We start from the raw sequence: 23,871 nt of genomic DNA, 5'->3' as shown, positions 1-23,871 counted from the left end.
TTAATTTATGATAGGTTTATCAAGATTTAATCCCATTCTAAATTGAGGATCATTTGTAATGTTCTATATCGATGGTAATTTTAGTTAAAATATGGTTTCTGATGTTAAGCTTATTATAAGAATGTTTTAAAAAATAAGCATGTGAAAGTATAATTGACCTATTTGATATTGGGTTTTATTTTTATTTTTATCTGTAAAATGTAACAAAATTTGTCATATTAATTGTTTTAAGTGAAAATTCAGTGAAATTAATTATAATTACAGTGTAGTATAATCATCATCACTCTATATTTCTTAAGATTTTTCATTTTCCCAAATAAGTTTGAAACTATTGAACAATAACTTTCCATAAACTGTTTCCTCAGCCCGTGATAATCTCTAACCTTTTATCTCTATAAATTTGCCTATTTTAATAGTTCATATACTTGTGATATACCTTATTTTTTCTATTGTGTGTGGCATATTTCACTTAGCACATTAGTTTTAAGTCTTATTCATACAGTAGCATGTACCAGTCTTCATTCCTTTTAATGGTAAATAATATTCCCTTGTCTATTTATATGTCACATCTCACCTATCTTCATCTATTGATAAACACTTGAGCTGTTTCTAAACCTACAGGTACAATGCTGTAATGAATATCAACATACAAGAATTTTTTGAGTACTTATCTTTAATTATTTTGGATATATATACTTAGGAGTAGAATGATTGTGCCATGTAGTAATTCTGTTTTAGTTTTTCTACAAATTGACAAACTTTTCTGGACACCAATGAATTGTTTTACATCCCACCAATAACGCATACGTGTTTCAGTGTCTCTGTATTATCATCAACACCTGTAATTTTCTGATATTTTGGTGACAGCCATTCTTATAGGCATGGAATGGTCCGTCACTGTGCTTCTGGTTTGCCTTTCCCAAATGTCTAATGATATTGAGCATTTTCCTTGTGGGTTAGTGGTCATTTGTCTATTTTCTTTGAAATGTCTATTCTGGCCAGTGCTTTTTTTTAAAAAAAATGAATTGTTTATTCTTCTGTTGTATGGTATATGTATTTTCTCATTATGTTAGTTGTCTTTTCACTTTGTTGATAATGTTCTTTGATACCCAAAAATTTCTGATGGAAAAAATAAATGAATCCCTTAGCCTTTAGAGTGGTTGTAATGAAAATAAACTCCCCCAGTTTTTACATTTTTTGGAATATTTTCCTTTCTCCCTCATTTATTTAGTTTTGTTGTATATAGAATGCTTGCTTGATAGTCCTCCCTGTGTTTTAAAATATGTTGTCCCACTGCCTGCTTTTCTCCATAAGACTATCAATCATTTGATGCTCACTTCTCTCTTGCTGCCTCCTCTCTTGCTGCCTATCTACTTGTCCCTCCTTTCCACCTCTCTCTCTCTCTCCCTCTCTCTCTCTCTCTCTCTGTCTCATTTCTGACAGTTTGAAAATAATGTGCTTTGAGTGTGGATGTCTTTAAATTTTACCTACCTGCTGTTGTTTGAGGTACTTGAATTAGTAGACATATGCATTTCATCAAGTTTAACAAGTTTCAGCCTGTTTTTTGAAATATTCTTTTTGTTCCTTTCTTTCTTTTCATCCCCCTGGAAGTCCATTATCATAGGATGATCTATATGATTGTTTTCTACAGGTTCCTTAGGTACTGTTAACTTTTTTCCTTTTCTTCTTTTATCTTTCTTCTGCTTTGACTAAAACATTAATTGCCCTCTTTTCAAGTTTGTTGAAATTTTCTGCTGTCTGCTCCATTCTGCTTTTGAACTCTGGTGATGTTTTCACTACTATAATTATATTTTTGACCTTCATAATTCCTAATTTGTTCTTTTTTCAAAATAACATTTCTCATTGATATTTTCATACTCCATGTTCTTTTAGTTCTTTGTTCATTTTTCTTTATCTGTTTGAACATATTTAATGCAATTGTTTTCAATATCTTTGGTAATTCTGGTGTCTGGACATTCTCATGAGTAGTGTCTATAAATGTATTATTACTTTTTTCAATGAGGCATACTTTCCAGTTTCTTTGTATGCCTTTGTATGACACTGAGGAAAAGAAGTTAGGCAACAAGAAATATATATGATATGATTCTTTTTATTTAAATTTCTATAAATAAACTAGTGATATGAAGCAAACACATATTTTGGGGAGTGGGTTTAGAAGGATGAGTGGAAAACACATGGTTGTGAACTAACTTTAGAGGATAACTTTGTTCATTTTCAAAATGTTTTCATATGTCAATATTTACCAAATAGTGAATTTTAATAATGTCCAGTTTATTGCAATTTGATCACTCTTCAAAGAACTTGAGAAAATAGGCTTTGCAAGAAAGCCTATTTGTGAGGAGATAAATATATGGAAATTGAATTTAAACATTGTATTTTAGGGGTTTTTTTTGGTACTGGGGATTGAACTCGGGACCTTGCGCTTTCGAGGCAGGAGCCGGAACCACTCAGCTAAATCCCTGGCCCGTAAACATTGTATTTTAAAAGTGTACTTATTATACCTACGTGTGTGTGTTTGTACGTGTGTGTGATGAATGAGATGGTGTGATCAAAAACTACAGTGAATTTTTGAATTTAGAAAGGTGCAAATTTCCAATGATGAATGTCACTATATTGTATACCTAAAATGTACCAATGATTAGAATGAATAATCGATAATGCTAAATAGGAAGAAAAGGTCCAAAGGGGTAGGGGTAGTGGGAGGGGCAGGAGAAAGGAAAGAAGGGAAAGGAAAAATGCTGAGAAATGGAAAAAATGGAAATAAAGTCTTTGTAAATAGGGAAGGGTGGGGGGGTGAAGGGAGGGCTAGGAATGGGAAAAAATAAGAACCAGGGTGCATTACGTAAAGGTACAATTCCCAATGAGAAATGTAATGGTGTTGTATACCTACAATGTACCAATAAAAGAATTTAATTTAAAAAAATGTACTACAGTAGGACATTGCTATGAATCTCCAAAAAACCCTCACTCCTCTTACTTAGAACACACTTGTACTATCATTCTTTCCAGTTTTATGCAGTTCTGAAAGTCCTCTTTTATGAATATCTGAACTAAAGTTGAACTGTCATGGCTGCCTCGGTGTCCTAAATGGATTTAAAATGGCTACGTCTTGTAGACATTTTGACTTTGGGGAAGAACCAGAAAGTTTCACGGGGCTAGATTCAATAAATAAGGTGTATAAGAACATATCGTAATTTTTTACGAATTTGCCTTTCTGTTGGATGGCACTTGGCAGCAGCATTCACTGTTTTAATCACACCTTGTAAAAATACAAAAGAGGAATTCCATAATTGCTTCAGAAAGTGGTGAAAACATTGGAATATGTTCTAAGCTAGGGAGAATATTTTGAGGGAGATTAACAGCAATGCATCTCTTTCCTTAATAATTGTTTTAATTTAAACATTCACAGTATATTTTCTTCACCCTGTATATATGTGTGGATATATTTTGCACATTTTTGTGAATCAACAATTACCATTTTTAGTAAATTTGGTAAGCTTTGAGACACATGGAACTTGCAGGATTAAGCCTTTATTGAGATAATCGTAAGAATTGAAGAAGAGTAAAATCAGGTTGTTACCCATAGTTGAAAAAAATAGAAACCTTTGTGCAGGGGCCATTTCTGTAGTTTAATGCATATACAAGATACACATTAGACATCAATGTAGTAGTGATGGAAGGTTCCAACAGTGTTCATTTTAAGTAAGGCTTCAAAGAAGAGTTTTCCTTTGATTATATTCAAATTGTTGTCCTAGTTTAATTAAAACTCCTTGGGAGGTTTCCAATCCACTATAAAAATAGTTTCTTAGTATATACTTGCAATACCTAATAAATACATTCATCATGAGATATCAGTACATATATGTATTGCATCTTGATCATTTTTTATTTCTCCTTCTTTTCCTTCCTCTCCATCTCCCTTCATCTTCAGATTCCCTTACCATCTCCACAAAGTCTACTTTCCTGTTTCCTGTCATCTTTCTTTTATTTTGCTCTTCACATTGTTTATACTTTAGGTTTGTCATATAAGAGAAATCACGCTATATTTAACGTTCAGGTTGGATTATTTCACTTAGCATTATGGAGTCAAGGTACATCCATTTTTTCTACAGATGACTAAAATATACCCTTCTTTAAGGCTGAATGCACTCTATTTTAATCTATTCTTAATATATGGAATCTTTTTAATCTCTTCATCTATTGATGGGCATATAGGTTACTTCCAAGACCTAGCTTTTACCATTTGGGCTGTTATAAGCATGGGTATTTGTGCTATAATATGATGTCTTTTAACTTTTTCAGAAAAATATGCAAAAGTATAGCTAGGTAAAATGGAATTTTTAGCTTTAGTTTTATGTGGAATCTCCATACAGTTTTCCGTAGTGGTTGTAGTAGTTTATATTTCCATCAACACTGTAGAAGTGTTTCTTTTTCCCTGAAGCCTAGCCAGCATATGTTGTTTTTGAGTTCATGATGATAGCTATTTTTTGTGCAGTAAGATGGAACCTCTGTGTTTTAATTTGTATTTCTCTGATGATCAAAAATGCTTAACATTTTTTCATGTACCTATGATCCATTTGCACTTCTTTCTTCGGAGAATTATCTACTCATTTAAATTGCTCATTTTGGATTCAGTCTTTCATTATTGTATATTTGCGGGTTCTTTATATATATTCTAAACATTAGTTCTCTGGTTGAGGAGTAGCTACTAATACTTTCTCACTTTGTAGGTTGCCTCTTTATTCTGTTGTTTGATTCCTTTGCTGGGCAGTAGCTCTTTAATTTGATAAAATTCCATTTGATGATTGTTGGTATTATTGTGCAACTGAGGTTCTGCTCAGAAAATTCTTACCTATGCCTATGTCTTCAAGATTTTATCTAATTTTGTTTTTTTGTTTTTTTGTTTTTTTTTTGGTGCCAGGGATCAAACTTGGATCCTTGCACTTGCAAAGCAGGCGGCAGAACCACTGAGCTAAATCCCCACAAATCTACTTTATCTTCTGGCAGATTTAATGTTTCTGTTCTTATATCTAGATCTTTGATCAACTTTTATTTAATGTTAGCACAGGGTGAGAGATATGAGTCTGTAGTAATTTTTCTGGAAGTCTGTAGCCAGTTTTGTTAAAGATGCTATCATTTCTCCGTGTACTTTTACGGCCTCTTTGTTGACGATCACATAGCTGAAGGTGCCTGGGGTTGTTTATGCATTCTCAATTCTTTTCCATTTATCAACATATCTGCTTTTGTGCCAGTAAAATGCTTTTGCTAATCACTGTAGCTTTGTAGTATAAATTAAAGTCCCGAATTGCGATGCTTCTTGCTTTGCTGTGTCTCTTCTGGTTCCATATAAATTGTAGGATTGATTTTCTAATTACAAGAAGAATGCTGTTGGTATTTCGATTGAGATTTAATTAAATTTATACATTACTTTTGGTAATCTGGCCATTTTGATAATATTGGCTCTGCCTATTTGGGAACAGGTGATATCTTTTCATTTTTTATGTCCCTTTAATCTATTTTTTTAAAGTACTATAGTTTCATTACAGAGGTCTTTCACTTTATTGGTGAGGTTAACTCCTAGATATTTAATTTTTTGAAGGTAATGTAAATGGGATTGTCTTTCTGATTTCTTTCTTGGTAACTTACTTGTTGGTATACAGAAAAACTTAATTTTCGTGCACTAATTTTGCATTCTGCCATGTTGCTGAATTTGTTTATTATTTGCAAGAGTCTTTTGGTGGAGTTTTTCAGTCTTTTATGAAAAAGATCATGTTCTCTATGAATAAGAAGAGTTAGAAAAAAAAAAGGAAGAGCTTGACTTCCTTTCCTACATGTACTGTTTACAGTTCTTTCTCTCACTTGATTGCTCTGACTAAAGTTTCCAATACTATATTGAATAGGAGTGGTGAGAGTAACACTGTGCTTTGCTCCTGACTTTAGAGGAAGTTTAAGTTTTCCTCAATTTCTATGTTGCTGGCAGGGGTTTTGACATAAATGGTTTCTATCAGTTTGATATGAGGTTTTCCTAGACCTATTTTCCTCTGGATTTTAGCATGAATAGCTGTTGGACTTTGTCAAAGGCTTTTTTCTGCATCTATTTAGGTGATCATGGGATTTTTGGCCCATGTTTCTGCTTATATTATGTATTATTTTTATTGATATTCATATGTTGAATCATCCTTGCATTCCTGGGATGAAACCATCTTGGTCATACTTTGGTGTTCTGCATGATTCTTCTACTACTTGAATATTGAGTTATTTTCCTAGATTTGTAAAATTTTCTGCTATGATTTCAATGAATATATTCTCTATACTTTTTGAGTCATTTTTGACTTTTCATTCATTTCTATAATTCTGAAGGTTTTCTGGAGGGAATCATCTAGGAGTTGTTGGATCTATCGTCCATAATGTCTTCTCATTTTTAAGGTTTTACTGAGTATGTGATCAAATAGAGTCTTCATTGCTCCTTGTCCCCTCACTTCCTCAGATTGAACATTTTATCATCATTTTTATTTATTTTTTTAATTGGAAAAAAGAGAGACACTGAGTATGAGTGAAACAATTTTCATTGGAACATTTGAAATACTTTGTGAATATTCCCAAATTTGTATTCCCATCCCTCTAGCTCTATCCAGTAAAATCACTAAAAAGAATATGTTAGATACTCATAGTGTTTTTCTAAAAATAAGCTTTTGTCATTTTTTATCCACTATTATTTGCTTATATACTGTGGGTAAAAACTATATTTTGAGGGTGGAATAATATGCATTGTTAGTGGAAATAAGTAAGAAGTTCTCATAATTCCATATGTTGGAATATCTTTTTCAGTCACTTATTCAAAGTACTTATAAACAAGTCATGATTCCAGCTGATACGGTGTCAGAAAAATGGGTTTCTATTCACTCATGGAACTCACATTCTGTGGTTGGAGGCAAAAAGCCTAAGCAAGAAAATATGATTATATGCTTTAAAAAATAAAGCAGAGAAAGAGTGAGGGGATATGATTTAAACAGATTGATCAAAGATACTGTGAAAAAGTGACCTTGAAGCAGAGACCTGAGTAAAGAGAATGAAGTGAAGAAGTGTCTCGGGCCATGTGAACAAACCTTGAGTCAAGTTGGCCAATAGGACAGTGTGATTGGGTCAGAGAGAAGGAAGAATGAATGCCTGTATGATAAGAAGATGAAGCCAGTAGCCAGACTAAGTTTGATAAGCCATATTAAAAATTTGTGGAGTGTCTCCAATATGTTGCAGAAGGTCTTGTGTGTGTGTGTGTGTGTGTGGCCCAGGAGTGACACCATAATTTGCATTTTTTTAAATTAAATTCTTTTATTGGTACATTGTAGGTATACAACACAATTACATTTCTCATTGGGAATTGTACCTTTACATAAAGCATCTTGGTTCTTATTTTATCCCCATTCCTAGCCCTCCCTTCACCCCCTCCACCCTTTCCTATTTACAAAGACTTTATTTCCATTTTGTCCATTTCTCAGCATTTTTCCTTTCCCTTCTTTCCTTTCCCCTGACCCTCCCACTACCCCTACCCCTTTGGACCTTTTCTTCCTATTTTACATTATCGATTATTCATTCTGATCATTGGTACATTTAGGATATACAATATAATGACATTCATCATTGGAAATTTGCACCTTTACATAGTCTCTCTTGGTTCTTATTTTTCATCCTTGCCCAGCCTTCCCTTCAACCCCTCCATTCCTGCCTTTTTACAAAGATTTTGTTCCTATTTTTCCATTTTCTCATATTAATCCCATTCCCTTCTATCCTTTCCCCTAGCCCTCCCACTTCCTTCCCCTTTGCCTCTTTTCTTCCTATTTCACATTACCTACTATACATTTAGTCCTTATTTACACTTTCAGTTTCTCACACCAGAGAAACTATTCGGTATTTATACATATGTGTCCTATTTATTTCACTTAAAAGTAACACCTCAATGTGCATCCACTTAGCTATAAATGTCTCTAATTTCTCATTTTTATGGCTGAGTAGTACTCCATTTTATTAAAAAAACACATTTTCTTTATCCAGTCTCCAGTTGATGGGCATTTGGGCTGTTTCCAAGTTTTAGCTATTACAAACTGTGCTGCTATGAACATGAGCACACATATATCACTTTGGTATGATTCTTTTAATTCTTTGGGGAAGATCCCCAGCAGTGGAATAGATGGGTAAAATGGGACTTCCAGTCCTAGTTCTTTGAGGTATCTCCATACTGATTTCCACAGTGGATGCACCAGTCTACACTCCCACCAGCAGTAGAGCAGGGCTCCTCTTTCCCCACAGCCCCACCAGCATTTGTTATTGGTGGATTTCATGATAGCAGCCATTCTTTCTGGAGGGAAGTGGAATCTCAGCATTGTTTTCATTTGCATCTCTCGAATGACCAGTGATGTTGAACATTTTTTCATGTATTTATTTGCTATTTCTACTTCCTTGTCTGAGAAATGTCTATTCATTTCAGATGCCCATCTTTGGATTGGGTCTTTAAATTTGGGAGGTCTGATCTTTTTAAGTTCTTTATAGATTCGAGATAGTAGACCTTTGTCTGAGGAAAAGCAAGTGAAGATTTTTTCCCACATTGTGTGTTGTCTCTTCACACTGCTGGTGGTTTCTCTTGCTGTGCAGAACTCTTTTAATAAGAAGAGATCCCACTTGTTGATTGTTTGTGCTAGTTCACAGGCAACTGAGGTTTTGTTCATAAAATCTTTTCCTACACCTATGTCTTCAAGATTTCTACCTAACCTCTGTCCCAACTGGTTCGGAGTTTCTATTTTAATATTTAGATCTTTAATCCATTTTGATTTTAGTTTAGTGCCTGGTGAGAGATACAATTCTAGTTTTAATCTTTGGCAAGTTGAAGCCCAATTTTTCCAGCACCATTTATTAAAGAGGCTATCTTTCCTCCAGTGAGGGTGTTTGGCTCCTTTATCGAAGGTGAGATGACTGAGTGTGTCTGGTATTTCTGCATCTTCTAATCTGTTCCACTGGTCCTCAAGTCTGTTTCTTTGCCAGTACCATGCTGTTTTTATCACAGTAGCTTTGTAGTACAGTCGCAGGTTGGGGATTGTGATAGCCCCTGCCATGTCTCTGTTACCTAGAATTGCTTTTGCTATTCTGGGTCTCTTTTTGCTCCAAATGAATTTTTGGATTGTTTTCTCAAGGTCCATGAAGTATGCTACTGGGATCTCAATTGGAATGGCAATAAATCTATACAGCAGTTTTGGAAGTACGGCCATTTTCACTATATTAATCCTTCCTACCCAGGAGCAGGGGATATCTGTCCATTTTCTGATATCATCTTCAATCTCTCTTTTCAGAGTGCCATAGTTTTCAGAGAAGAGGTCTTTGATTTCTTTTGTTAGGTTGATTCCTATGTATTTCAGTTTTTTGGATGCTATTGTGAAAGGAATTATTTGCCCCATTTCTCTCTCAGTGAGTCTGTCATTTGTGTAGAGGAAAGCTATTGATTTTTGTGTGTTGACCTTGTAACCAGCTACTTGACTGAATTTGGTTATTAAGTCTAGAAGACTTTTGGTGGAGTTCTTGGGGTCTTCTATATACAGTATCATGTCATCTGCAAATAATGACAATTTGACTTCTTCATTACCTATCTTTATTCCTTTTATTTCTTTCTCTTGTCTAATTTCCATGGCTAATGTTTCCAGAACTATATTGAACAAGAGTGGTGATAGTGGACATCCTTGTCTTGTTCCTGATTTTAGTGTGAAGGATTTCAGTGTTTGACCATTTAGTATGATATTGGCTGTTGGATTTTCATAGATGGCTTTTATCAGTTTGAGGTAGAGACCATCTATTCCAATTTTTTTGTAGGGTTTTTATCATAAATGCATGTTGGATTGTGTCAAATGCTTTTTCTGCATCTATGGAGATAATGATATGGTTTTTTTCCTTGGCTCTATTGATATAGTGTATTACATTGATTGATTTGCATACATTGAACCATCCCTGCATCCCTGGGATGAATCCCACTTGATCAGGGTGTATGATCTGCTTGATGATCTTCTGAATTCTGTTTGCCAGTATCTTATTAAGGATTTTTGCATCTATGTTTATTAGTGAGATTGGCCTACGGTTCTCTTTTTCAATTGGGTTTTCCTCTGCTTTGGGGATCATAATGATGCTTGCTTCCAGGAATGAATTTGGGAGTATTGCTTCCCTTTCAATATCTTTGAAGAGTTTAAACAGTAGTAGCAGTAGTTCCTCTCTGAATGTCTTGTAGAATTCAGGAGTGAAGCCATCAGGGCCCAGGCTTTTCTTAGTTGATAAGTTTTTAATTACATTTTCAATTTCATTGGTTGATATTGGGTTGTTCAGAATTTTTAGGTCTTCTTCGTTCAACTTTGGTAATTCATATGTATCTAGGAATCTGTCCATTTCTTCTGTGTTTTCCATCTTATTGGCATGTAGGTTCTGGAAGTAGGTATTGATGATCCTCTGGATTTCTGCTGGGTCTGTTGTCATTTCACCCTTTTCATTCCTAATTGCATGGATTTGGGCCTTCTCTTTCCTTTTTCTGACAAGGTTGGCTAAAGGTTTGTCAATTTTGTTGATTCTTTCGAAGAACCAACTCTTGGCTTCATTAATTTTTTGTATCATTCTCTTAGTCTCCATTGCATTGATTTCTCCTCTGATCTTTATAATTTCCTCCCTTGTATGAGCTTTGGGGTTGTCCTGCTCTTCTTTTTCTAGAAGCTTGAGGTTCAACATCAGGTTGTTTAATTCGGCTCATTCTGTTTTTCTAATATGTGTATTCACTGCTATGAATTTCCCTCGTAAGACTGCTTTCATTGTGTCCCATAGATTCCGATATGTTGTATTGTCATTGTCATTTAATTGAAGGAACTGTCTGATTTCTTCTTTAATTTCCTCTGTGACCCATTTGTTATTCAGAAGTGTGTTGTTCAATTTCCACCTGTTTATGAAATTCTTTGAGTTTCTTTGGTATGGATCTCCAATTTCATCACACTCTGGTCTGATAATATACAGGGGATAACTTCAATTCCTTTGCACTTACTTAAACATGTTCTATGCATGAGTATGTGGTCTATTTTTGAGAATGATCCATGTGCAGCTGAGAAGAATGTGTATTCTGATTTTGTGGGGTGGAAGACTCTGTAAACATCTGTTCAGTTCATTTGTTCAAGAGTTCGATTGAGTTCTAGTGTTTCATTAATTATTTTTAGTCTAGTTGATCTATCTGTGACAGTGGGGTATTGAGGTCCCCCACTACAATTGTATTAGTGCATATATGACTTTTCATGTCCATTAGTATTTCTTTTATATAGTTGGGTGCACTAGTGTTTGGTGCATAGATATTTATGATTGTCATCTCTTCCTTTTGGATTCTTCCCTTTACAAGGATGTAGTGTCCTTCTTTGTCTTTCTTAATCAGTGTTGGTTTGAAATCTACTTGATCTGCAAAGAGGATAGCTACTCCTGCTTTTTTTCGGGTTCCTGTCACATGGAGTATTGTTTTCCACCCTTTAACTTTCAGTCTATGAGTTTCCTTTTGAATTAAGTGTGTTTCTTGTATGCAGCATATTGTTGGATTTTGCTTCTTGACCCATTTTGCCAGTCTATTTCTTTTGATTGGTGAATTGAGACCATTAACATTGATGGTTATAACTGAAACGTATTGACTTGTCATTGCCATGACTTTTTCTTTTTGATGGGTTCTCCCCCTTTACATTTAATTTCTTGTCATGCCAGATGGGTTCATTCTGCTTTGCTTCCTGGGGTTGTGATCCTCATTGTCTGTCCCTAGGATATTGTGTACAATTCTTTGGAGTGCTGGTTTGGTATTCTCGAAGTTCCTAAGGTGCTCTTTGTCATGAAAGTATCTTATTTCTCCATCCATTTTGAAAGATAGTTTTGCAGGGTACATCAATCTTGGTTGGAGGCTGTTTTCTTTTAGGGCTTGGAATATGTCACTCCAAGCTCTTCTTGCCTTGAGAGTTTGTGTTGAGAAGTCTGCTGTGATTCTGATGGGCTTTCCTTTGTATGTGATTTGTTTCTTTTCTCTGACTGCTTGTAGAACTTTGTTCTTCTGTTGTGTTTCAGAATCTTAACAATTATATGCCTATGTGTAGATTTTTTTGATCAAAGCTACTTGGAGTCCTATATGTCTCACTTATCTGTATGTCAAGTTCTTTTCCCCTGCTTGGGAAGTTTTCTGCCATTATTTCTGTGAAGAGATTTTTTATGTCATCTGTACTCTCTCCTGTTTCTTCATTGAGCCCAATCAGTCTTGTGTTATTCTTCTTTGCATCATCTAGCAGCTGCTGGATTGATTTCTCATGTTCCCTTATAATTTTGAAGCAATTTTTCTTTTCCTGGTCACTGATTGCAATCTTATCTTCTATATCTGAAATTCTGTCCTCACATTGGCTCATTCTGCTATGAAGACTTTCAATGGAGTTTTTCATGTCCTGGAAATCTATTTGCATCTATTTTATGGATTCCATTTGTTTCTTATGTTGGGATTTCATCATGTTCCTGAGCTCCTCTCTAGATTTATTAATCATGTCTTGCACTAGGGGCACAATTTCTCCTGTTATCTGAGAAATTATTTCTGATTTCCTTTTTTCCAGATCCCCTTTTGTTGCCAGTTCAGTGGGTCTAGGTGGTTGAGTATCAGAGTGTTCCATCTCATTTCCCTTTGGGGTTGCTGTAGGTGATCTGGAAGTCTGGTTTTGAGACTTCTTTCTGTGTTTTCTCATTTCAGCTGTTAGTGCCTGCATGGATTACCTCCTCTGAGCTGGGAGAGGTGGGACAGGGGCCGGGAGCAGCGGTAAGGATGGTGGCCCAAAAGCCCTTTCCTGTGGGCTGGGAGCAGCGGGAGGGATGGTGACCATGAAGCCTTTTCCTCTGGACTAGAAGCAGTAGGATGGTGGCTCAGAAGCCCATAATTTGCATTTTAAATGGATGATGTGGTTGTTAGTTTGAGAACAGAATGTAGGGAAGTACAATTGAAGAAAGAAAGCCATTAGGAACCTTCTGCAATAGTCCAGGGGAGTAGCATCGGTCCCTTGGATTAGCATAGGAATTGTTGAGAGGGGATCAGGTTTCAGATACATTAAGAAGTAGAGCTACTTTTTCTTTTTGTTTTCTATTCTAGCTTTATTCCAATCCATCTTGCCAATGTTGTGTGTGAGAGAAAGGCTTGTTAAGTCAGAGCAATTAGGTGAATGATTGGACTGCTAATTACATGGAAGTAAAGATTTATTTTTGATGATTTGACTTCCCAGAATGACATCACTTGAGGTTATATTTTCTTTTTTATATAAAAGTTTATCAAAACTTTTTCTCTCTTTATTCATTTCTTTCTTTTCTTTTTTCTTTTTCTTTTTTTCTTTCTTTTTTTTTGGTACCAGGGATTGAACTCCGGTCCTTCTGCTTGTGAGGCAGCCAGCAGAACCACTGAGCTATAACCCCAGCCCCTATTTTTAATCATTTCTTTTAAAATTTCCTTAAGATATACATAATTTTATATTCAACTAACTACCTATTTTTTATCCATCCATATATCCATCCATTCATCCATCATTGCCTCAGAGTATTGTGCATTGAACAAAAGACAAAATTTTTAAAAAGAAACAAAAACACTTGGTGTGAGGGAGTAAGGGATGGCAAAACCCAGGCAGAACTTATGCCAAACTGCTCTATGATTCAGCAGGTGGAAGGCCTTTCTGTCCCTTTCTTTCTTTCTCTCTTCCTTTCTCTCTCTCTCTTTTGTTCTTTCTCTTTCTTTCTTTCTTTCTTTCTTTCTTTCTTTCTTTCTTTCTTTCCTTTTCTCTCTCTCTCTCTCTCTCTCTCTCTCTCTCTCTCTCTCTCTCTCTCTCTTTCTTCTTCTTTCTTTTTTTCTTTCATGGTACTGCAGATTGATCCTAGGACCTTTGCACTAAGCTACTTCCCGGGCCATTTTTATTTTGAGACAGTGTCTCATTAAGCCACTCAATTGTCCAAGCTGGGCTCGAACTGATCCTTCTACCTCAACCTCTCAGAATACTGGAATTATAGGTGTTGACCACCACATCTACCTGAGAATCCTTTTTCCTTCCACAATGGTGCCAAATTTTTAAATTGTCCACTTAAGTGTGAGGAATATAGAGTTCTATAAGGAGAACTCATAAAAAGAAATGACTAGAAAAAATACTTTGTTTATAAAGGATATTGTTAAATTGATTGTATGTATTAATATTTTATGTCCAAAATGGCATATTAGTAATTTACTAATTTATTGTTGAATAGTTTTTAGAAAACCTCAGTAAATATACTTTGAGGAAATAGTTACCTGCTCCACATTTCTACAAGAAAATTTCCCCTTCTCTCTTGTGTCTATTAATTCGACCACTTCTTGTAACTACAGTCCAGGAGTCAATCTTAAGAAGAGAAGAGAAGTCGGACAACAGCCCATTTTATAGCCATAGCAGTGGGCAATCCAGGAAGAGTGCCAACAGGACCTTGATTTTTCTTATGGGGTATTGGTTCTTACCATATCACTAATGTTATTTCCAGTCAAAGATCTTTGGATTATGTTATTATTTGTGAAACAAATTACTCATTATTTCCTCTCTGTTTTATTTTGCAAACTTCATATTCTGCCAATGTGAAGCTTTATTGTCACCTAAAGAAAAATGATTCTTTTGAATATTCTCCATGAAATTGTAAATCATGTTAAAGAAACTCCTAATATGAACATCTCTTTAGAGACATTGCAAGATTTTAAGTGAAAACTGTGTTTGATTTACCACTTTTAATTAAACAGAAAACTCTTCTGTTTCACATCATTAAAGTTTTACTGCTTTCTAAATGACTGTATTAGTCAGCTCAGGCTGCTATAACAAGTTATACAGACAGAACTCCTTAAATAAACATTTATATATCACAGTTTTGGAGGCTGGAAGTCCAAAACCAGAATGCTACCATGGCTGGGTTACTGGTGAGGACCCTTCTCTGTGTCGCAATGCTATTCCTGCTGTACCCTTATAAGACAGAAAGAAAAACAACTCTGATATCCTTCTCTCATTTTTAAACTTTATTGGTATATATTTGTGGTACATAATTATTACATTCATCTTGGGGAATTAGTAATACACATATCAAATATTAATCATTTTTACTTTTGGGACATCTCCCTTCCTTCCCTCTCTTCCCATCCCCAAACACTCTCACATTACCCATAGGGCCCCAGCACCCTGACCTCATGTTGCTATAATAGCCTCCCAAAGGCCATGTCTCCAAGGACCATCACTTAGAGATTGAGGCTACTGAGTTAGTCCATAGTAGTCCACATCAAACCAGTAGGCCCTGAGCATTCCACTTGAGGAGATGAAAGATTCCAAATTTTCTTATGAAAAGGGAAAGAACAGCTACATTGATTCGTTTCATGTAATCTGTTGAATTCAGAATGGTGAATTGCCTGCAATTCTTTTAGAGCTGATGTATTTTATCTGCATAGCTTTAGTACCACACATATGTGAGCATTAGGTCTCTAAAAAATGATGGGGGATGATAAATGCTTCAGGAATTTGTTTTGCTGAAGCTAACTAATGATGGAGGAACATATGGAGAATTATATTTTTAATTACTTTTCAGCAATATTAAATGGTTTTTTCTTTATTTTCATATTTGATGCTCTTGACCAAGCTTACTGAAAAGTCTCAGAACACAGCATTTTGCATAAAAATACCTGACTAACTTTATAGGCAATATATATCAGGATATGTAAGCAAAATTTTTGCTAAAAAAATTAGAACTTTGTTCAGGACTCTTTGTCTCTTCCAAAGGTGACACTTTTATCTCTGCCTATACTAAAATTACACTATTAATTTTTTTCATCAACTATAATTGGGGGGATTGGCTTTTTTCAAATTAAGCCTCACTGAAGCACCAATAGGACACTGAATGCTCAAGCTTAAATATTAACTTTCTAACTCTAGCATACCCAATTTCATTTATTTGAGGAGTGTGGCCTATAAAACTTAAAACTTTTCATTTTTCTGAGTTGAGGTGGTAAGTGAAGTCTCTGCTTAGATTCATGTCACAAAATGTCCTTGAGTTGTGGTTGTTTCTCCCATGAGTAAGTAGAAATTGCATTAGATGTAATCCTGAAGATGAGAAAATGGCTGAAACCACCTTTTATTGCATATGCACATAAATCTAAGGCTAAGTCTAGGTTTCCATTCCCACAGATCGTTCTCAGAGCCCATCTTTCATTCTTTTGGCGACCAGCTGGTCTACACCCTGCGTACCTGCCATGACTACCTCTATTATTAAAGAAAAAGAAACATGGAACAGTATTACCCAATGAATCTTTATTTGTCCTTCTGTTCATTGCCTTATAGTGTTTGTCTGTTTCCAGAAATTGAAAATTTCCTATTATCAGAAATGATAAAGGAAAAGGCTGTTGTCTATAATTGTTAGCTCAGGGTACATGCTACTTCTTTTAATGAAAAATGAGTATGCGCCAAACAGGGACAGATTGAAGAAATACTTTTCTAGAATTCAAGCTGCATGGTAGATGATATTTCCACCTCTGAATGTCCAATTGTTTTGGTAATGAGCAAAATTTAGCAAGGAAGAATTCTGACATTCAATTGAAACACATCCTTAGCACCTGAATCAACAGCTTGGCATACTACAAAAATAAAGGAAAAGCTATTGTTATCATTTGTATTAAAAACATGGTGAGTTGTGTATTACTCAGAGGATACCATCTGAGTCACAGAACCTATCCTTAGCTTTCCTTCTCCTGACTAATTACATTCAGGTTTTCTTTTTTTTCTGGTTGAGAATATTAACATTTTCACTCCTGTGCCTGGCTTAGGCAACTTTGCAAACTAGCTACCACACGGGTTAGTTACTAACTTGTGAGCTTTTTTGGAAATGGGGTTTTTGGCAGATGTAATAAAGTTAAAATGAGATAGTGTTGACTTAGGATGGCCTCTCAAACTAATGACTAGTGACCTTCTAAGAAGAGAGAAATTTGGATATGGGACACAGAGACAGACATGCACAGAAGTTAGAAAGCCTGCTAAAGTCGGAGGCAGAGGTTAGAGTGACTCAGGTGCTACAAGTCAGGGAAACCAAGTGGTGCCACCAGGAACTGGGAGAAGTGAGAAGGACCTGGCCTTGGGGCCTTCAGAGGAAACATAGCCCTGCTGCCTTGGCTTTGAACTTTGGGCCACCAAGCTAAGGAAGAATGAATGTTAAGAAAATAGTAATAACTTTTTGGCCTTAGTGATCCCTCCATCAACAAGTTCTATAGGCTACAAATGGACAGTCAGGCGGGTAGGTATGTTTCAGGACACATGTTTTTATTGTCACTTTCTACTCAGGAAGTATTAGATGCAAGCAAAACAGCTTCAGGCCGAGATAAACAGACATGGACCCTGACACTGGAGATTTCTGTAACAGGATATTAAACCATTGAATTAGAAGAATATTTTGTTCACAAACTTTTACTGTTTGCACCTATAGATTGGAAAATGAGATTACGTTCAACTTCACTGTGAACCTAAAGTGTCCTGAGGTGTTTACCTTGGGCTACAGTTGGTGTTCCAAGTATAAGCACCTGGTCTATTAAAGCAGCAACAAAAAACCAGTCAGAAGGAAACAAAAACACTGAAAGAAACATCTCACACTTGGACAACGTTGAGGCCATGTTTCAAGCAAAGAACAAGTAAATAAAACTTTAAAAGCAAATTAGAATTATATTAAGTTATCTTAGGGGTGTGTGCATGTGTGCACACGTGTGTGGGTGAGTGTGTGTGTGTGTGTGTGTATGTATTTCCTCACTCATGTCTTTGTAGGGATGCTATCTCAGGCTGAAGACCAGAGATGCACTGGGATTCCTACCCCACTGCTGGACTGGGGTAGTGGGGATGCAGCCACACTGTACTTTTCATTTCTGGTGGATATGTGTGTGTATGCATGTGACCCTTCACCAGCTCCTTCTCCTAAGGTTCTAGGCTGCCTGCTGCTTTTACACCTTAATGGAAGCAGCCTTCACTCCTGCTTGAGGGAGACAATGAGGTTCTCCCTCAACAGTGTGAAAATATTAAATTTAAAATGATAGGAGAAATTGCAAGGACCAAAAAATATCCCAAACCTCTTCAAATACCTCCTATCTCCTAATGTGGTTTTTTTGGACAGGATTCTTGAAAGGGAGTTTTAACAGTTGAGTTGTCATGGCCTTTTATTCCTTCATTTTTTTAGGGTTCAAAGTTCAGCTATGCATTTTTTTAGGAAGGCACCTTCTCAAAGGACTTCCATACCGTATCTAACAACCTCGCCCACATTTTCCAGCTGTTGTGTACTGCTTCTCTTGGCAGTTCCTTTCTTTAATCATCTCTGGCACTGCCTGCCTCCTGTTCCATGCTGCTACCAGAAATAGCCCACTCAACAGCTGGTCTCTAAGGAATAGGCTGCTGATGATCTTGTAATGTGACATCTATTCTGCAGGTAGGAGACATCACTTTGCCAGCCTCTGGTTGTGCAGGAATGGCTTAGGATATACAGTACTGCAAAACTGTGCTTGGCCCAAAGCCTAAACAACTGAGAATGGTCCTCAGAACCCTTTCAAGAGTCATTTTGGCCTCCTCTTGGCCCCAGGAAGTGTCAATGTGCTCCAACTATAATTCACCTATAAACATTCCTATGGGTTACAGTGAAGATGAAATCAGGCTGAGGAATTTTAATTTTTACTTATCTCCAGGTAAGAAATAGTCTTCAAAGAGAATGTGTTTATTGTGAAGGGGAGGTGAGAGATGTTTGTTTAAATCTTTTTTTAAGTTCAGATATCATTAGTTTATTATAAAAGAGACATGGAAATTATTTACATGAGGAAAGATTGGAGAACTTTTGGCTTCATGACTCTGTCATGTAACTTTAATGCCCTAGACCTTTCCAATGGGCATTTAGGCAATGGGATTTTTTAATAAAGAACCAAAAGGCCAATGGTTTGTCATCTTTTAAACACATTGACCACTTTTTATTCTCATCTCTTTCAAAGTTCTCTTTGGTTTATCTTATGAGGTTTACGAGTTATTTTGCAAGATGCTACATAGCTACCACAGAAAGTGATTCATGAAAACTTTCTACCTCAAAACAGACTACCTAGCTGGGCATGGTGGTGCATGCTTGTAATCCTAGCACTTGGGAGGCTGAGGCGGGAGGATCACTGTGAGTTCAAGGTTAGCCTGGGCTATACAGTGAGCTCAAGGCCAGTCTAAACTATACAGTGAGAACCTGTCTCAAAAAACAAAAACAATACCAACAACAACAAACAAAGACAGATTACCTTACAGAAAAAAAAAGGTATAGAACAAGTTGCATTCTCTGGAATTCATGTAGATGGAATTCTGACCTTTTGTTAAATAAAACTGTTCTGTGCTTACCCACAATTTCCAGAAATGAATATGGAGAAACAGCTCACCTCCATCAGCTCTGTGACCCCCCACTGCTATATCATCATTTCAGCAATTCACAAAGATACTGCACTGGGATGGTTTTCAGCTGCAGTCATGGCTTTGCTTCTAATGAGGTGAATTGCTAAGAAGTTTTAGAAGTGCCTGGTTCTTTTCCGATTTCACTGCCAGTTCAGAAAGAGAGGAAAACAGTGTGTTTTTATAAAAGAAAACCAAAATATAAATAATTTCATGAGCAAAATAAAAGAGAGATGGCAGGAGGCAAGGAGCTTAGACTTTGTAGAAATGGGAAGGGGGTAAGAGAAAGGGGAGGATGGAAGAGTGGGAGGGGAGAAAACGTGATCAAGACATGTTACGTGTTGGAACCAGTTTCCCAAGATAAATGTACTTACTGTGTATCCCAAATATATACCAACAATAATTTTTAAAAAGCTGATCCCATTAAAAAAGAGTATGCTCCATTATTTTAGTGTGCTACATTTTGAGTCTGAGAACAGTCTCCAGCCATGGCCCTTACCGGGTAGTACAGAGTGAATTTTAAGTGTCATCCCTCATGGGGACATGCAGAGGACTCAGCCAGGCCCAGCAGGAGGCAGCTTGGCATTTAGTGTTGGAGGATAAAGCTGCATACAGTGACAACTGAACCCAGAGCAGTTTGGAGACCACTAGGAAGTGTCTTGATTGTTTTAAAAGTTCATAATTTGCAGTAAGAGGAATTCCAGTGTTTTTGGCTGGGTTTAATTACCAAACTGATATGGGGAATACAAATTAAGATAGTAGCATTAGGAAGGAAATAACAGCTGACATTAAATTGAAGTCTGCAATTCCTGATTTTAACAAAAGATATTTTTCAACCTCAATGTAGTATTATTGCTGGAAGAAGAAAATCCATGAAACTCCCATGACAAGAAAACACCTCAGCATAGCAAATATAAAAGGAAGAGTCACTGATGCAACTGACCAAGGCTACCACTGTGGAAATTCTCCAGTTGGCATGGGATGTCAGAGTGGAGAGGAAAGAGCACATCAGGCAATATGGGAAGCTAGTTTTTCTTTAGTTATTTATTTATGTCTTCTTCCTAGTGCATCCTCTGTAGGGCTTAACCATGAAAAATAAACTCTAGACCATATGGACAAGCAGAGCAGTGGTAAAACAGAACTTAGAAAAAAAATCTTATATTAAATATGCAGTGTATCTGTAGGACACCAAAGCAAGGTATCATTTCTTCAAAAAACCATATAAAACCAATTACATGGCACATGTAGTACAGAATGAAAGAAAATACTAAAAGGATGGCTATTTTACTTTCGTCTTGATACAGTCCTGAGGGAAATTTAACATTCACCAGGACAGTTTTCTAGTGTCCTTCATTTTGATTTTGATGGAAATTTATGTTCATGAGAAAAAAAATATCATTATCTGTTTCAGGAAAATGGTTGCTGGGCATCAGATTAATGACATGGATGGCTCTAACCGTGGGTGAAAATAGTCAGGGAGTGGTTTTAATAAGTGTGAGTACAGTTCAGAAAAATTTTGCAGGCCAAATAAAATTTTTGAACGCTTAATGATTTTGGAAAGTGCTTTACAAGGTTGACATAGACAGTTGCAATTATCTGTCCCTTTCTACATAGTCAAATGAAAGTGAATGCACTTTCTTAATTGGGTGAAGAGTTTATATCCAGAGTTTTTTTTAAAGATTTGCTTCATTTAAAAAATTTTAATTCAAACCCTGAGTGTTCTCTGCTATCCATTATTCTGTGATCTGCGAAAACAAGTAGTATCAATTTCAAGAACACATGCAGCTGTCTATGCTTGCTTCTTCCTTACTTTAGCTAAATCACCATCCCATGCAGATAGGTGAAATATCCAAGGATATATAATGAAATAAACATCTGTAATACAGGGTACAGATAGAACTCATCCGCACTCACTCAAAAGCCTTTCATTTTTTAATCCAGAAATTTTACTGAACCAATCAACCACATTTTAAAGCTGACAGCTGTTTATTCTTTCAACTGTGAATTTTTAGGTGGGGAAATTGCCCTTCAGAGAGGAAAGGATGGCAAAGGTGCAAAGAAGAGATATCTTTTAATTAGATGTATCAGAAATATATCTCATTGTGAACAGGATAGCCCTTCAAAGGAAAATACAGAATCATTAAGAACAATCTGTTGGGAAATCAAATAATAGATGTTTATGAACAAGATTTTAGATTTCTTCAGTGAAATATGCATTATATTCAGCTGTTGAAACAACTTGATTAACCATAAGAACAACGCTTCCCCTCTAATATTATCCTTCCATAGACATTTTCTCAGAAGACTGATTTCACGTCATCTTTCTGGCAACCGTGCTGTCTTGAAGAAATATATCCTGTGAGGATTATTCTGTAAAAAATGTTCTTTCTAAATGCCAAAGCACAGGTGGAATAAGTTGATGTTTTACTAAAATTTAAAGTGGGCCAAGAATAGACATTTTTTGAAAACATTTAATTTGGAAAGTTATAAGTATAAATATCAGGCTATTGTATTAATACCGAGAAAGAAAAAGAAAGAAAAGAAAGTGTAAATGCTATGGTTGCCTTTTAAAAGTCTCAGTCTTTTGGCCCTGCCGCTGGCTTCCTAAAGGAATAACTATAATGATTATAAAATACACATAAATGTACCTAACCTGCAATTGACTGTTTCATTCTTTATTATCTTTTTGGATGGTGACAATACTCTACTTTATTCATGCATCATAATTTACCCAACCTTCTATTTTTGAATATAGAGTTGCTCTGATTATTTAGTTATATATACTATTATAAAAGAACACTGGCCTAGAATTGATAGTTCTTTAGTTCAATTTTATAGGAATGTAACAGAAATTTACTTAATTCTCAAGTACTCCCATTTTCAAATTAAAACAAAATGATCCTTACCTTTAATAGGATTGTGGTGAAGATCAAATATGTACTTGGATATTGATGCAAGTATGTGTGACTGTCCTTTAAAAGTTGCAATTTACTGATGTATTTATCTCTAGGATTCTAGGATAAATCTGACTGTGATCCATACAGGATAAGGCTTATTTTGAGTAAAAAGCACTCTCTGCCTGGATGCATTTAAGCTTTCATGAATCTTAGGGTTCTCTGCTCACTCAAAATTAGGATCACTCAAGAACAGTTACTGATTAAAGTTGTAACTCAGTGGAGGGTAAAAGCACTCTGCTTACCTTCACTGATCATGGTCTAATCCTAGAGCCAATAGTAGTTTGGAAGATGAGAACTCAAAAGATAATAACACCTTATTTTCATATTGCTTTGCAATTTAAAGTACATTTTCATGTACATTATCTCAATCACTTTTATTACTTTATGCATAACACTGTGAATCCTGTATTCACTTTGTAGAAAACAGAGCTAAGGCTAAAAAATTGTGTACAAGCTTGTAAAGCTAATAAGAGGTAGACATGAAGCTTGAATCTAAGATTTTTACTTTTTATTCCTGGTTGTCACATGGAATGGATAGAATCCAGAGTGTGATGTATAGAAAAATGAAGAAATCTTGAAACATTTCCAAGCCTCTCTCTTCTTTCCACCACCTTCCTCCCTTCCTTCCTTTTTCTCTTTCCTTCTGTTATTAGTCAACTATTTTATTTTATTTTATTTTTTGGTACCAGGGATCCAACTTCGGTCCTTGCACTTGTGCAGCAGGTGGCGAAACCACTGAGCTAAATCCCCAGCCCTAGTCAACTATTTTAGGCATCTTCTAGACTAAAACTTTAATTTATTTATCAATCTTATAGTCTAGATTAATTTTTATAGGAGAAAACTGAAAATAATACTGTTGAAATTTTTTTCACTAACAAATCATTTTGATGAATCTTCTGGCTTACTGCTGAAACCTAATACAGATACATGATTATTACAAGGATATTTGTTAAAATTATCAAGATTTTACAATTCTGTGGCATTGTTATTTCTAATGAGTAGCATGGTCTGAGATTGAAGTAGGGAAGAATTTAGAAGCTGCTACAACATGAAAAGAATGGTGAGGTAAAAGAAAGAACGAGGTTATATTTTCTCTTTAAAAATTAAGTTGGGATAAATAGTTGAGATTAACACTTTTCATTCAACTCAAAATAGCTGTTAAATATGTGACTTAAAAAATTGAATAAATTTGTAATGTTTCTTCTCAATGTAGTTATTTGACTAATAATGGAAAATATGGTATATATCAGGGAGAATGTAGAAAAGCAATCTTGATTGGGGCAGATAACTGAACAAGGTAATTACCAAGATCTCCCAGACTAACAACCATCTAACTTAGTATTTGAAATCCTGACTAGTTGTAGGCAAACTTCATGAAGTGAAATTATTCATGGTTATTCCCT

The 23,871-nt window shown here is 35.6% G+C and overlaps 1 long non-coding RNA gene across 1 annotated transcript in view; it reads left to right on the top strand.

Annotated features, from left to right (window-relative positions):
• LOC147830135 (uncharacterized) overlaps nucleotides 1-23,871 on the top strand; it is a 124,817-nt gene that overhangs the window by 10,216 nt on the left and 90,730 nt on the right. The gene's annotated exons all lie outside the window — the stretch shown is intronic.

This window comes from Heterocephalus glaber, unplaced genomic scaffold (genome assembly GCF_053883595.1).
Source record: "Heterocephalus glaber isolate CG9 unplaced genomic scaffold, H.glaber_assembly_v1.0 deba00000331, whole genome shotgun sequence".
NCBI classification, from domain to species: domain Eukaryota; kingdom Metazoa; phylum Chordata; class Mammalia; order Rodentia; family Bathyergidae; genus Heterocephalus; species Heterocephalus glaber.
The sequence above is the reverse complement of the archived record's forward strand: the minus strand, read 5'-3'. Positions and strand labels throughout refer to the sequence as shown.